The sequence below is a fragment of the Canis lupus genome, chromosome 6, assembly GCF_048164855.1.
Source record: "Canis lupus baileyi chromosome 6, mCanLup2.hap1, whole genome shotgun sequence".
NCBI lineage: Eukaryota > Metazoa > Chordata > Mammalia > Carnivora > Canidae > Canis > Canis lupus.
Window position 1 is genome coordinate 30154693 of NC_132843.1, and position 13745 is coordinate 30168437.

The 13745-nt window shown below is 32.6% G+C and overlaps 1 long non-coding RNA gene across 1 annotated transcript in view; it reads right to left on the reverse strand.

Annotated features, from left to right (window-relative positions):
• LOC140635178 (uncharacterized) overlaps nt 1-6443 on the reverse strand; it is a 32658-nt gene extending 26215 nt beyond the window's left edge. Inside the window, exon 1 of the long non-coding RNA XR_012032516.1 lies at nt 6375-6443. This is a non-coding gene — a long non-coding RNA (uncharacterized lncRNA). The remainder of the gene's footprint in view (nt 1-6374) is intronic.
• Between the last annotated feature and the right edge of the window lie 7302 nt (nt 6444-13745).

Below are 13745 nucleotides of genomic sequence, written 5' to 3' on the forward strand. Positions count from 1 at the left end.
GACAGGAGATTTTGTTGCTCTACTGTGTTTATTAAGATATTTGTTCTTTAGGAGAGGCAGAGTGGATGAGTTTAGTTGACAGTGGTTACTGTCCTCCTAACTGTGCCTGCCCTGCAGGAGCTTCTACTTAGCATTTTCCCTATATTCTCTGTGAGACCTCGTTGGATTTATGGGAAAAAAAAAAGTGTGCAAAATAGTGCAACTTACCTTCTACCTATATCTTTGGTGCCCATTACTTTATACTTTCATACTAGCTCACATTCAGCCTTTAGCAATTTTTTTTTACTATTAACTATAACTTGTTACCTATTTTTATATCATCTAATGTTTTTTCCCAACCCAGTGAATGAACAGGTCTTTTTCACCTGGTAAGAGTCCCTCTTACTCCAAATTTCAGTTTACTTAGTTATCCTGTAATCTCAGTTCTTGATAGGCTAAAAAAAACTTATGAATGTGCAAGTTGTCCAGTCTTTATTTTTGCTTACAAAATAGAAGTACTGCTTTTTCCAGCTCTTTACATTTCTAACTGAAACTGGAAATCTGTGTCACCAACTTTTTATAGGACTGTACTTTGATATACTATAAGTATCTCAACCTTACATGATTCAACCACACTTTGTTATCTACAATTTTTCTTCCCTCAGTTTCCTTATTACTTACATGATGCCTATTTGTGCCACCCAGTCTCACAAACCAAAAATCTATAAAACTTCCTTGCTTAACATGGTATCTCATTCTCTAAAAGACAAGGATGCTTATCTAATGGTAAATGTTGAAGAAAACAGGGAGAGAAGAAACGTTCAAGTGTCTTTTTTGCATCAGTTTTTGTACTGATGCTTTGACCAAAAAAATCCCTACACCAAATCACAGAATCAGAGTAGGAGGGTACTACCAAAGGATGTGCATACTGAGAGGTACAAGAATGAGACCCATTAGTGCAATAACCCTATCATCCACATTAAATTTTGAAAAGCACTGATCTTATTGGACCTCCTACTTGTTTTTGGAAGTTCTACATTGTGATCTATATTGATTATCCATGCAGTGAGTATAAAACCATAAATACTACATTAGTGCTATTTGTAAGAAAAACTTACAAGTATGATATGAGTCTCTCCAGGCATTCCTGGAGGTTTACTTGAGTCAGACCCACCATGATACACCGTGAGTTATACTGCAGAATAGAGACCATGGTCTCCTGATGTATTTTGTATTCACAGAGACTTTACAAGGGGACAGTTCTCTTTGATGTTCCAGCTCATCATTGACTACCCAGGGAAGATCTACCACTACTACAAACTAAATTAGAAACATGGTATCTATTAACTTCATTCTTCCTCTGAAATTGAAACAATGGGAATTTTAATATTCTATTAAATGAAGGAAGGGTCAAGCTAGGTATCGAAAGAAACTATGAGGTAGGACTAAAATTCTTCTGTGAGCAAAATATAAATAATTTGAGTTTGTCTTATTTGTATGATGCCTTTAGGTCTTAATTTCTTGAGTCACATGTTGTCATCATTTCAACTTCTTTTTCTTTTAATGGTTAGGTGTAGAAAGTATGATTAAATGCATCTGAACAAAGACATTGATATATGTGCATGTGTGTGTGTGTGTTTCTATTAGCATTCTGATCTCATCATGGCTTATGGGATCCTAAATCTCTCTATTCACTGAGTCATATCAATTTTCCAAGTCAAATAGATTTTGGTAGAAGTGCTGAATCTAAGCCAGCAAATAAACTATTAAGTAGAATGGACCTCTGTATTATTGGAGAGGTTGGATTAGAAATTCTATTTCTGCGACCTCCAAGTTTATATAATTTCTCAAATTTTATTTTTTTCTCTTTTCCTTTATATGGCATGGTACAAGAGAAAAACAAAGTTCCTTAGGAGAAGCTTGGGTTTCTGTTCTCAAAATATCCTATACCCTGTGACAGTATGCAAAAAAAAATCATTTTTTTGGTAAACTATAGTTCCACTCCTCGGTATTAAGGGAAATACCAATATCTTGTGATGATGAAATGAGATAATGCATGTAAAATAGTAATTTTTAAATAATAATGATTGAACAAGTTCAAGACACTATTATTATTTATCACAGACCCTATGTATATATTTCTTAACATTGCAGGAACTCTGAAGTTAAGATTAAGATGTATTGGAGTTTAAGTAGCAGTGCTTCCCACCCCTCTTCTTGGTATAGCGTGAAATAATAATGCACCTTGCAATTAGTAGTATCTTTGAATCATTGAAAAGAATATGTATTTATTAGGGTCACATGAGTGGCTTAATTGATTAAGTGTCTGACTGTTGGTTTTGGCTCAGGTCATGATCTCAGGGTCGTGGACTGAGCCCCAAGTTGGGCTCAGAGCTCAGCACAGAGTCTGCTTAAGACTCTCCCTCCCTTTTCCTTGGCCCCTACCCCTACTTGTCCATACAGGAGCATGCCCTCTAAATAAATTACTAATAAAATCTTTAAAAAGATATATTTCTTACGAATTCTGGTATTTCAATGTGCAGTTTCTCATGAAAGAAGTGTATAAAAACTGAATGAAAAAGTATTCCTATTTAGAAACCATAGGATAAGAAGCCAAAAAAAAAAAAAAAAATTGAAATGAGCACATAACATGTAAGTACAGCCAGTCTCATTTCTTGGCAAGTACAGTACGATTCAATACATTTAATAGCATGAAATAAAATGAGAGGTTGACATTCTTACTTTGCCTTAAGATACTAAGCATCACATGCTAATATGTCCTTTAAATATAAATATACTTATAATATTATAATTTTCAACATTTTTGCATTAATTTATTTTTTATTCTCATCAGGACCCAATTATATATGCAGAGGAAGTGTATATTACCCCTTTCACAGATAGTGAAACTGAGGCTCCCCAAAATGAAATTATGACACTTAGTTTATAGTGTATTAACATGAGTTTAGAATCTGAAGTAGGATTTGATTCCTAAACCCATTTTCTTTCCACTGAACCTGGCATAATTTTTTCCTACTAGACTCCAGAGGCACTGAAAGCTTTAATCAGAGGCTTTTTGACTTTGCTTCTGAGTAATAACCCAAAGTTCAAAGAAAAAGAAGAAACAATAATGCTTCATGTAAGTGGAAATTTGCAACTCTCTTCCTTATTTGCCTTTTTTACCCCTTGGTCTTTCCTTTATATTGGAATTCATTAAAGTCCTTGCATCCTGTTAAGGCAGTCAGCATCCTTCAATAATCTATAACTATTGATTCTGTATCAGTTATTGGCCCATGGCCATAGCATTGGCAAAAATACCCAGAACAAAGTGTGCTGCTATTTAATAGAGTGTTCACTTTAATCAGACTGTGTACTGTGTGTTTTATAATGTTAACCTCATTTTACCCATCCAAAGATCAAGTGTCAGACTAGATTTCAACCCCCGTCTACATGTCTGGAAAGACAGCTATTTCTATTGCACAATACTGCTTCTAATTAGAATAATAAGAAAGTACAAACAAAAAGTACACTTCATAGATGTTTGAGTCATGGAGAGATAAGATTGTTTCATGAACAATACATTATAAAATTGATTATCTATAACCAAGTTATTCTCAAATCAAATAAGAATTAATGTAAATGTAGTATTCCGCAAACTCTCTCTAGGCAATATCATTTGCTTTTGTGGCTTCAACCACTGTATAGATGAAACAGCTTAAAATTTATATTTTGGCTAAACTTTAAGATCCTGATACTTCTCCAGTTAGATTCCCACCAATATCCCAAATAAAATGCATCCTCCTCAGTGCTGTGAATGATACTACATTCAGAATTTCCTAAGCCAGCCACCAAAAACTCACCCTCCCTGGCCTGCCTTGCCCTCCCCTTATGCTTGGTCATTGTGTTTTCAAATTCCCCTATTGAATCTGTCTCCTTTGCCCAACCCCTTGGCTCCTTCCTAGTTTCAACTCCTCCTGATTTCCTCCTGAGTTACTGAAATCTAACTGCTCCTCATGCCTTCTTTATGCCTTCCTTTGTGTGATCTGTTGTCCACTTACAGATCCATGCTTGTTTCTCTTCAATGCCTATGATTCTGTCACTACACCGATTAAAATTGTCATTGAATATTAGCAAAGAAACTTAAGCAATTAGCAGGGCCCATGAAACCCCTGAATATGCCTCTCTTGAATTTTGTTCCTTAAATTCCATCAATACACTTGCCCATCATGCTCTCGGCATTTTGAAATACAGTGTAGATAGGCGTTACGCAAAATATGACACTCAAAATGCAGCACACTTAGCAACAATTGATGCATTGCCAAAATCTCCTCTGAAAATTGCCATGAAGTACAACATTCATATTTTATGTACACTGTATTTATCTCCACAAATCCAGTGCAGCCAGATTTCCCTCAATAGTTGAAACAAATCTTTTGTTGACTTTTGCTGCACATGTATTTTGATTGCATATACATTAAATGTGTTTATGATGTGACTCCCATGTGCTGCCCTTCTATGAATACACAAGCATTTTCTTTCTGTTTTGTGGACAAATGTTTACTTGACTTTCAAAACACAATCCTGCATCCATGTCATCAGATTTCCCTGTTCATCCCTTCTGTCGACTGTGAGTTAGGTTTCCTTCTTTTGTGATTCCATAATTTAGGTAATCATCATTATTTGTTTCTCACACTTGTGTAACGTTATGTTTGTTTAGATTTCTAAAAGAGTATGAGCCAAACCAAAGGCAGGATTCTAGTTTTATTTGTCTTTAAACTTTGTTCTTAGTATACTGCCAAGGATGTAGTGGGTAATCAGTAAATATTTATTTCATAAATGAGTAAATAGTAAATATTATTATATATGTTTTACTGTTCCACATGGTCATAAAGAATCAGATGTTTAGGTGAGACTCTCAATGGGTATATTTTCTGTGTCTAATTGTAGAAAGAAAAGGGATAGAAAAGAAATCTGTCTTAAAAATAAGGTCACTTTAAGGTAAAGGCTTGTGTGGATTTATCCTTATTTACAACCTGTAAGTATCCATCAGGAGAGAACAGATATGAAACCATGTCTAACATTGCTCAGGATCATCCCCTGGGTCCATTTAATGCGTTTAGTTTGGCCAGGATATCAGAAAACAATTCAGGTGAGAATATCACTGTTCTTGGTATTACCTGTAAGTAACACTCTGCCTTACCGCCCAGTCCCAGCCCTCAGATGAAAACATGTCCAGCTCCAAGTTCTGTTCCTATGCTTCTTGCAAGAATTTTTATCCCTGAATTGATAGAATTTAACGTCAACTTAGCTTTTCTAGAGCCACCTTTTTAATCTAGTACTCTAGCATTTACTGTGGGCTGTATTTCATTCCTTCAGTTCAGTATTCTTTTTAAAAAACTTATGTTCTTCCTGTTTTTGTCCCCTCACATAATGCCAATAATTTTGTGTTCAGCCTAATGATCCTGTAGTAATAAAATTAACAATGTTTATGACAATGTCAACTCAGTTTTAAAAAGTGCAAGCCTTTAAATCGAATGCATGTCTCTACAACATAATAGAAATGTCTGTACACCTTTGATCGTTAGCTTTCAACTTTTCATCTCCAGTTTGAGAGCTGATTTTATCAACTTCCTTTTTTATGATACGCAGTCACTATTGGTCTACGTTTTACTTCCATTGTCTTTTTACCTAATCTTCATTTTCATTCTATTCTCTCTCACTGTTTTATATGTGTGTATGCATATATGTATATATGTATGCATGTATATATATATATGCCTTCCAACTATATACTAATATATATAATATACCTTCCAAATATATACTAATTCTTTATGTATATATTTAATTCATAAAAATTTTTATTTAACTATTGATAGAATTATGTTTCCTATGTTTCTTACTTTTTTACTATTCAACACTATTCAAATTCTGTCCAGGTTGCCAAATATATTTTTAGGGATTTAATGTTAACTGTTCTAATGTATTATGGACTGAATTGTGTCCCCAAATAAACATGTATCTTTTGAAGTCTCCACCCCTAGTATCTCAGAATGTAACCATATTTGGAGAGGGTATTTTTAATTGTGATATAATTGGCATGTATATTAGTTTCAGTTGTACAGTGTAATGAATCAATATATGTACGTATTGTGAGATGATCACCACAATAAGTCTAAGTAACAAACATCACCATACATGGTTACAATTTCTTTTTCTTCTTGTGATAAGAACTTTTAAGATCTATTCCCTTAGTAACTTTCAATTATACAATACAGAATTATTAATTATGGTCATTAAAAGTCTCTAAAGTGATTAGTAAGTTAAAATGAGACCGTTAGGATGGAGTCCTTATCCAGTATGACTAGTGATCTTATAAGAAGAGGAAGAAATACCAGGGGCATGTAGACACAGAGCTACATGAAGAAGCAGCAAGAGGGTGGCTGTTTGCAATCCAAGGAGAGAGACCTTGGAGAAACCAACCCTGCTGGCACTTTGAACTTCTAGGTTCCAGAATTGTGAGACAGTAAAGTTCTGTTTAAGCCACTCAGTGTGTGATGTTTTGTTGTGGCAGCTCTAGGAAATAGAAACATGTGATATTTCATTATATGTATGGATTCTACGTATATATATATACACAAACACCTATCTAATGGTACTCATATCTCCTCTTCTGCTCTAATAATAATAGTCACTCCAATTGTAACCAACTCCATGTAACCACAAGTTGTGTTGTAATAAATTCATATATAGCCTCCCTGCAGGGGATTTTCTAGGGCATACTTCCAGGAAATGAAAAGCAGAATGCTGAGTACCCGCAATCTATATTTCACTAAGCATGGCTGGTTGACTAACTTAAATGGAAGCATGTTATTCTCCTACCAGCAGCACATGAGATTCCCTTTCGCTCTAGAAGAAGGCCAAATTGATATCATCTGGGGACCCAATGTAGAACAATCTGAAGGATGTCAAATAGTTTTTTGATTTTGTTTGTTTTCCCTTCTTTTTTCTGATTCATTTGCAGCTGTTCATTTTATTTTTCACATATGGATGCTTTGTTGAGTTTATGCATTGGAAATACCTTCTTTCAGTCTACCAATTGTATGTTGATTCTGAATATTTTATCCACTAAATCCAATATGTCTAATATAGTTAAATCCATTGAATTTTTCACTCATGGTTTATGATCTGATTTATGTCTTTATCTACCCCCGAATTAGAGATACTATACCATTTTTTAATTATATTTTGAATTTTATCTTTTACATATAGGACTTAATTAAACTGAATTTGAGCTTAATAAAAAAGGAGAAATCCATATTGATTTTTACACATACATCATGACAGTAATTCCAACGACACCCATTAAACATCCCAGTGCGTACATATACACATACATACACACATACCACATTTTCTCTTTGATTCTATAACTGATGAATCATTTTTGCACTGTCTGCTTTTTTACAGTAGCTTTGTATATTATCTTAATATTGATAGGATAGAATAAAGTCTACTTTCATTCTCATCTATTTTAAAATTGGCTTAGCTATTCACGGACCTTTTTCTTTCACATAAAGTTAGTATAAGTTTCTCAAATTCTTCAAAAGTCAGTTGTAATTTCTTTTGAGAAGTATTAAATTTATACATTAATATCTTTATGATCTTAAGTTATCATTTCTAAGTCTTATTTATTCATGTCTTTTACATCCTTTAATGTATTTTAATATGTTCCCCATAAAAAGTCTATGCATTATTTGTTAACTATTTTCAGCAACTTTATTTTCTATTATATTATCTATCTAGTTAGCTATTCCTTGTGTAGATACATTCTATACCCTTTTGCAAATTGATCTTGAAATCAACTACCTTAATATAGGTTTTTCTTAGTTCTAATAGGTTTTTTATTTCACCATATCTTATAAGTAAATGATGATATCATTTAAAAATAATGTATTTTTTTCTTTTACAATCATTAATGGATATATATATAAATATATAAACAGTGTATGTATATACACCAAAAATGTATATAAATACACCTCACTATTTTAAAAAGATCGTAAATTTATCCATTCTATCCATCCTATATATGTTTCTGTATGTGTAATATATATGCATATAGATAGATAAATACTTATATAGAGAGAGATAGATCTGTAGATAGCTATATCTGAATCAATATTTATCTATTAAGAGAAAGAGATATAAGTATATACATGGATTTATATAGATAGAAATATAGATTCATGCATGTATATACACATGTACATAGAGATAAATAAATATACATCTTTATAAAGCTAAATAAATATTGATTTTTTATTATTTTATTATATACATGTTTTTAGACTATAATGCATTTCATCTTGGTATATTATTTTTAGTACAAAATTGCATTATTTTAGGGAATATATTATTTAGGAATTTTTGACATACAGGAGTAAAACAAGTTTTTAATCTTCTTTCTCTGAATTATTGTTATCTAATTTTGTAAACAAAGTTATATTAGCCTCACCAAAAGGATGAACAACCCTTTGCTTCTTTGGGAACAACTTGTCTGAGGAAAAAATTATTATTCCTTAAATTGGTAGACTTCAATCCTGGGGCATGGCTTTTACTGAAGAAATGTAATAGATTAAAATTTTAATTTCTTTAATTTTTGATATATCTAAGTTTTATTGTTCCTCCTTCTTTAAAGTTAACATTTTATACTTTCTGACAAATTTATCTAATTTTTCTCAGTATGAAAATGTATTGTCATTATAGTATTTCAATTATCTGTTATTGATGGCATATGAAGAAGTTATTTCGCATTTTATTTTGAATTAGTTTCATTTGCATCATTTCTTTTTTTTTTTCCTCTTTATACTTGGCAGCATTGCCTTTAGATTTTCTAAATTATTTTTAATGACTAGTTTGGCTTTGGAAATTATCAGCCTTTTGTTTTCTTCTTTGTTGATTTCTGCCTTTATCTTTATGATCTCCTTTCTTCCTATTCGGTTTTATTTACATTCTCTCTTCCTAAGTATTTTAGTTTTTTTTTTTTTAATTTTAGCTTATTTTTAAATCTTTTTTGTTTATCTGTAACTAAATTTGAGGTGTCCCTATAAGTACTACTGGTTTAGCTATGTTTTCATAGATTTTAACCATTACCAATTTTGTCATTGACTCTAAGATTTTCATAATTTACTTTTTATTTTTTTAAAAGATTCCTTTATTTATTTGAGAGACAGAGTATGAGCATATGCAAGCAGAGGAAAAGGGAGAGAATCCTCAATCAGACTCCCTCTGAGCCTGGAGCCCGAAGGGTTGCAGGGGTGGAGGGGTGGGGATGCATGAATCCCAAGATCCAGGGATCATGACCTAAGCTAAAATCAAGAGTCTGATGCTCAGTTGACTGAACCATCCAAGCAAGCGTTCCTCACAATTTAGTTTTAAATTCTTCTTTCACTCACATATTATTTAGTAGTGACATTTCAGTTTAAGTTCATTTACATATTAAATGGTAGATTATGCTTACTAACTAATAATGCCATTGCATGCTGGTTAGAGAACATACTTTAATTTTTGGTATATTTGCTGTATCATTTATGACTGAAGACATGATTGATGTTCATAAATGATCAATGTATTCTTGGGCATAATGAGCAATCTCTTAGGTAAAAATTATATATGTATAAAACATACCTACATAAATACAGTTCGGTAAAATTATATTACTTTGTTCCCAACACATATGCAGAATGTATGTGCTTCTTAACATATTATTCCAATAATGTGTACTTAATGTTTTCTCTTTAATCTATCAGGTTCTAAAAATTTTATGACAAAATAACAAACTAGAATTGCTGATTTGTCTGTTTCCTCTATAACTCTGTCAGATTTTTTTTTACATTTTTAAGTTATTTTGTTAGATGTTTATATGTTCATAATGATGATGTCATTCTGATTATATTTTTCATATTACTCTATATAGTACCCTTTCATGGTTATATTTTTAATCAAATCTTTTTCATTTTTAATACAAATTAGTGTACTTTGTTGTTTGCTTTTTGTATTTTATTCCAATATATAATTTTTGGTTTTCTATAGTATTTTTTATTTCAAATATTTCTCAGTAATTCTCAAACTTTCAGATTTTTCCTATTAATGCAAATATAGTTCTCTAGCTTTTATTTGGGACCCAGACATTATTTTTATTTAATGGCATTATTGTTATACTAGGACTTATTTCTACCTTCTTATTTATGATAAATATTAAATATGCTTCTTTCTTCTATTTTTTTTTTCACTGAACAAACCAAATTCATTTCTTGAGAGTAACTATTCAATGTTCAAAGCTTCTGTGAGTTTGCTTCAGTTGTTTGTTTCTTTTAATTTTATGAGTATCCAGTATCTCCAGTAGATTTTTCTTTCTACCTTGCTTCTTGGCTTAATTCATATTTGTGTAGCCTTCTCTATCTTCTTATAGATAACGACTATTCAAATTTTTATTTATTCATCCCATTAATTGTACTTTAAATGGCATAGTTATTCAATTTGATGTTATTCTTACCCAGCAATTGCATCTTTCAGCTATCTTAACATGTTCCCTGAATATATCAACTCCAGTGGCTGGAAATACATCTCTTGGGTTCTAGAGTGTGAGGTTTACCATTACACATTTAGCAACACACTCTAGTCTCCTTCTCCTAACATACCACATAATGCTGGCCTTTAGGAAGTTAAGAGTACTCATTTTTCCAAAAAATAAAAGTAAAAATAAGCAAAAATTCCTGCCTTGCAAGAATTGTTATCTGGGGACAAGATAACTCTCAAGAACTAGAATGCATTTCTGAATCTATGGAAATCTGTACCCTAATCCAACCAGGCTCTGAGGACATCCCTGACCTGATCCAAGTTGATGCTCCTCTTTCTAGGCTATTGAGGCAAGTGGTGACACACTAACAGCAGCCTGGGGGGAAGACATAAGCACAGCTATAAAGCTCTTCCTTTTCTTATTCTTTGACCAAAGTTTTCATTGATGGACTTCACATTTGTCACCTCCTTTCCTTCCATCTCTCAGTGGCAAGCAACCACCTTACCCTACACACAAATTTCATATTTCCCTTCTCATATCTCAAAATCAACTTTCTTCTGTGCAATTTCAAGGTTGATTTTATTTATTTTTTTTAAGATTTTATTTATTTATTCAAGAGAGACACAGAGAGAGAGAGGGAAAGAGAGAGAGACACAGACACAGGCAGAGGGAGAAGCAGGCTCCATGCAGGGAGCCTGACATGGGACTCCATCCCTGGTCAACAGGATCACACCCTGGGCTGAAGGTGGCACTAAACCGCTGAGCCACCCAGGCTGCCCCTCAAGGTTGATTTTAGAGGAAGCCAGCAACTCATGATTTTTTCCTGTTATCAGGAATGTGAGACTGGCAAAAGCTTCTGCAGGAGCCATCATTTCTGTATGAGTGTGTGTGTACGTGTGTGTGTTTCTGTCATAGCTTTCAGCTTTAAGTGTCAATATAAACTTATCTTTGTTGATGTATTTCATGATAACATGAAAACAAATCTAAATGCGTAACATTTTTTTTTCCTGGCGTATGTGTCAGATTCTTTCTTAACTATGGGTTTTCCTTGATTTTCCCACATGTGCATACCAAATAAAAGTAAAGCAAAATGTAAACATTCTTAGCGTTAGTCTCTCCGAGCAGGATGTAGAGATCTCCCATAATCCCTGCCTTTTGCTAGTTCACAAATAGTTGCATGTACATACTTGATTCTGTGCTGAATTGTATTGTCAGACTATCCTATTAATAATATTATCAAAGTAGCCTATGTAACAAACATTTTAATGTCAGTACATTAGAGTTACTTCAGAAATGAGTCTCTCCTTCATGTGTGATGTAACAATCAATTTTAGTGATGTTATAAATACATTTTATTGTTATATTTTAATTTTATTTGCTTAATTTTAATGATAAATTTAAGGTCCTAAATAAACTTCAAAAGAAGATAATTAATTTCTCTTTAGAATGATTCTCTTTTGTTTCAAAATACAGAAAGATTTTGTAAAATTCTACTACCTCCCGTATATTGAGGAGTTGGTAATATTTTATTGCCAAATAGATCTTATCCCACTTAAGAAAACAAAACAACAACAAAGACACTCATTGTGTGAGAAATTTCAGCATATTACTTTCATTCTGTATTTGTTGCCAGTACATTTGAGTTAGTTAAAAAAATAATTTGTGCTAATACACAACAATATGCTAAATGTGCCAATTTGACTTTTAACCTAGGTTTAAATCTAGATGACAGAAAGTAAAAACAAAGAAACTAAGCATGTTCTACTAATTGTGTATATTTAGGGTCAAAAATAACTCTAGATAGCTGGATTTAGGGCAGCCCGGGTGGCTCAGCCGGTTAGTGCCACCTTCAGCCCAGGGCCTGATCCTGGAGACTGGGGATCAAGTCCCACGTCGGGCTCCCTGCATGGAGCCTGCTTCTCCCTCTGCCTGTGTCTCTGCCTCTCTTTCTCTCTCTCTGTGCCTCTCATGAATAAATAAATAAAATCTTAAAAAAAAAAAGATAGGTGGATTTAGGCAGAAAGTTACATCTATATGGAGACAAGGGAAGAAAGGAAGAAGTTTTTGATTGGGGTCATGTCAGAAACAGCCAGTAGAAATTACACAGGTAATAAAATGAGGGAAAGAGTAGGAAAAATGGAAAGTAGAATTAAGATTTTCCATTGCCTCATTTATAATAGCTGAAAGTCAAAAATACCAGTAGAAGCTGATAAGTAGTAGACTTTTAAGCCTATTTAAAAATACAGAGTTAAAGACTAAGAAAAATATTTTATTTACTAAGATTGAGTTGAAAAGGAGAGAATTAGAGTGTGAAGAGAATAAAGCACATTTTGCATTATTTATTCTAAGGAACCAAAGGGTAGTGTCTAAAGAAAGAGAAAGCTAAGGGCATTATATTATAGTCACCGCTAGACAGATCTCTCTAAATTTCAAAATAAATTACAGACTCACAATGATAGAATTAAATATCTTTAATTTAATGTATTTAATAATAAAGATATTAAATATCTTTAATAATAAATGTAAGAGGAAAGAACTTTTGTCTTATCAATACATGAAAATAGATATATATATTTTTGTTCTTATACCGTATCTCTTTTAAAGATTTTTTTTATTGAATCACTAAGCAAAATGCCAGTTGGCATTGTAGAATAAGAGTCATTCTTAAAGTAAAATTATAAAGAAAATAAAAATAATAATTAAGAATATGAAAGCATAGTTCTGTTTTTAACTTTTTGAGGAAACTCCATACTATTTTCCACAGTGGCTGCACCAGCTAGAATTCCCAACATCAATGCAAGAGGGTTCCTTTTCCCCCACATCCTCACCAACACCTATTGTTTCCTGTTTTGTTGACTTTAGCCATTACAACAAGTGTGAGATGATATCTCATTGTAGTTTTGATTTGCATTTCCCTGATGATGAGTGATGTTGAACATCTTTTCATGTGTTTTTTGGCCGTATGGATGTCTTCTCTGGAGAAATGTCTGTTCATTTCTTTTGCCTGTTTTTAATTGGATTATTTGGTTCTTAGGTGTTGAATTTTATAAATTCTTTATATATTGTGGATACTAACCCTTTATTAGATATGTCATTTGTGAATATCTTAGATATGTCATTGTGAATATCTTCTACCTTTTCGTTCTGTTGTTTGTTTCCTCTCCTGTCCTTATTTTGATGTAGT